We start from the raw sequence: 3,081 nt of genomic DNA, 5'->3' as shown, positions 1-3,081 counted from the left end.
GGCCTGACCCGCCGCGTTCTGCTCTATTGGCCAGCAGGGGGCGCTCTGATGTTAGCTCTGGACTAGACAGCAGAGCCACTCTGAGCTTGCAAGGCAGGCTTGGCAGTTTCACGCAGCTGCAAAAGGAAAGGGAGGGGGGATTGTAGCTCCTACATCCTCAACAGCTATTCCATTTGGGTTATTTACCCTCTGTTCGAAATGCATCTACGTCTCACTTTACCTACCCATCCCGCTTATAGTGCATCCCTTTCTCCATTCGCCTCTTTCTTTTCATCTGCATCTACGCAGCACATGTATAATCTCTCTCTAGCCTTGAAATATACATTAATGCAACTTCTTAAATGCGACGATGAATAGTCAACATTTTTTTCGCCTGTTAGTTCCGCTGATCCAAGCAGGATTTATTTGCAGATCTCACGTCCAGGAGCCATAATGCATGATTTTTTTCCCCTTAAATAAAATTGGTCAAATGTTGACAACCTTTAGGCCAATCTAACACTCAAGACTAGTGATGGGAAACTAATGAGAAAATATCAGATCGCCCAGCCTGAGGGCTGCCAATTAAATCTTCACTGATTGAAAAATAAAAGCGGACTTGGGGTGTGAGCCCAGCTCAACTTCAACTATTAATTTAACATGTTGCCTGGTTCGTACCTTCTCTTCTCTAAACGGCTTCCCGTAATAGAGCTTTCTCCTCTTCATCCCTCAACCTAAAAGCCAAATGTTATTTCTTAGAATATTTCAAGAAGTCCAAATCAGGATGATCGTCTCTTACGTGGTAAATATTAGGCCTTTAAGCAATATGATTTAACTAATTAGAAAATTTACATCATTAAGTCTCAGGGAGAGAAAAAAAGAGAAACAAATCTGCCAGTCATTTTAAAGGAGACAGGCACTATTGAAGTGTGAAGAAATCGGCTCTAATTCAAAAAGGCAATCGGGCAGAAAAAGCCCTCAACATTACCCTGCTAGTTATTAATCAGAAAGGGCTCTCTCCTCCCCACACCTCCTCCCCTCTAAGCATTGAGTTTAAGTTCGTTTTTTTGCCAGTGGCCCATGTCATATTTATATTGAGGTTTTGTCTGCTAAAGGATTAAAATTTGAAAATGTTTCAATAAAAGGAAAACAGAAACCTCAAAGGGAAAAATATTCACAGAATCACCTCTCTTTCAGACAAGTAAACTTGTAATAAACAATTCTCACGCCCCTCTTATTTTCTTTTTCTAATTCCTTCGTCTTTCTCCCCATTAAGTTCCTATTTTGAAACCTGCTTGGTGAGAACTAGATAAAGTCTTTGTGTTCTGCTCCCCTCCCCCTCCTTTCTTGCATCTCCTCCCTCCTCCAAAGCGAGAAACTTAGACTGAAAGCAGAAAAGTACAAATACATTAACAAAGCCCCACTCACTTGATAAAAAGGCCATGGTCTAGGCTTACATGTCAGGAATCTAAGGGAAGGGGGCTCTGTCGGTGGGTCTACAGACAGAAGATGATGAACTAGAAATTTCCCCCACCTATGTATACTATTCAATATAGCGTGTGGTTAGAGAAAAAGGCAGGCAGGTGGGTGAGAATTATTTTAAAGTGTATTGTGGTGTTGTGTGGCTTGTTCTTTCTTCTCCTCTTTTCTTTTCAGCTTAAAACAGCAGCCTCATTATATCTAGGTGCCCCTTCCCATCATACTCTTACTTAAGCCCTTGTGCACCACACACATCGCCTGTGCCCTCGTCTTCTCATTCCCAGCAAATTAACAGAAGAGCGAACTGCAAAAGAAACTTTGTGAGTAGTCTCATTTGGAAACTCAGGCCCTTCCTGGCATCTCTGAGAATTTATTCTTAAACGGATATTGGCTTCAAAAAAATGTAATAGCAAGACTTAGATATTCAATTTCCCTTCATTATTATTTCTTTTTAAATTATAAAGAGGTCCCCAAGCCTCATTTTTCTGCCTTGTCCTATTCTTCTCTCATTATGTTCCCTCCTGGCCTCATTTTCTTCTCCTTGATGCCTTACTTTCTGAAAGTTTCACTACCTTATTTCCCATCAAGGCACTGGGCCTTAGAATTCTCAAGTCTTTGGGTTTCTGCTGGCCTTGAGCAGCTCCCCAGCGTTAGTTCAATGTCATATTCCCAGTTACCAGATTTCATCTTTGCAGGAGAGAGCAGTAGCAGACCTGGGCTATTAACACACTACAGTTAATTCTCTGCGGGAACTTTTACTAGGTGGGACTTGTGGAAGGAGAAAACATCTGTAAACAGTGCATGCTCCTGAGGGTGCGGAATAATTTCTAATAGGCCAGAACACATTAAATACGGCCAAATTTGTGAACGAGCCAGTTCCAAGTTACCATTTGGTTAAATAAGGAAAGGGAAGAGAAAAGGGGGACACTGGGAGGAGTTTAGAATGCTCCCCAAATGCAGCTCCTTTTCTGACCATTAAAGAGCAGATGTGAGTCGAACGTGCTCCCCTTTGAGAAAGATGAGAGTAAAATGGACACCTCTGTCACTTTCAGGAGGCCGGACACAGAGAGGTGAAAATAGACAAGACAATGGCCTCTGGCGCTGGTGGGCTTCCTTGGCGGGGCTCTTTTGCCCCGTCCCTCTCAGAACCCTTCTTACCTTTGTTGCTTCACTTTGATATGAAACCATGGGATGTTCCTGGGCTAGTTTTCTCGAGAGGAAAAAGACCACGAGAATCAACCCGTCTCCTGCATCTACTCCGAAGTCAGGAAGCATTACAATAAAATTTACAGCGCCTTTAACAACTCGCAAGTAAAGCATTAAAATTCGCTTTAATTGAGAAAATATTGATTTTTAAGTCTAGAAAAAGCGAAATCGTAATTTAGCTTCAAACTTTCAGGCGAGAATGTAGCGTATTATGTCGCCGTATAATGGATTCACCCTTTATGCCCATGCAACACCACATCTTTAATTGCGCTACTTTATGAAGTGATAAAGACAAAAGATAACCCGACTTAGCCAAACGCTTTTTAAAAAGAAGACCTAGAGTCATTTCGTTTACCAGATATTTGTAAAAAGAATTATCTCCTTTCTTGAAGCAGGAAAAAAAAATACCCAAAAGGGAAG

Source organism: Sapajus apella, unplaced genomic scaffold, assembly GCF_009761245.1.
Source record: "Sapajus apella isolate SASKATOON/1434 unplaced genomic scaffold, GSC_monkey_1.0 scaffold122, whole genome shotgun sequence".
Taxonomy (NCBI): domain Eukaryota; kingdom Metazoa; phylum Chordata; class Mammalia; order Primates; family Cebidae; genus Sapajus; species Sapajus apella.
Note: the sequence above shows the minus strand (reverse complement) of the source record.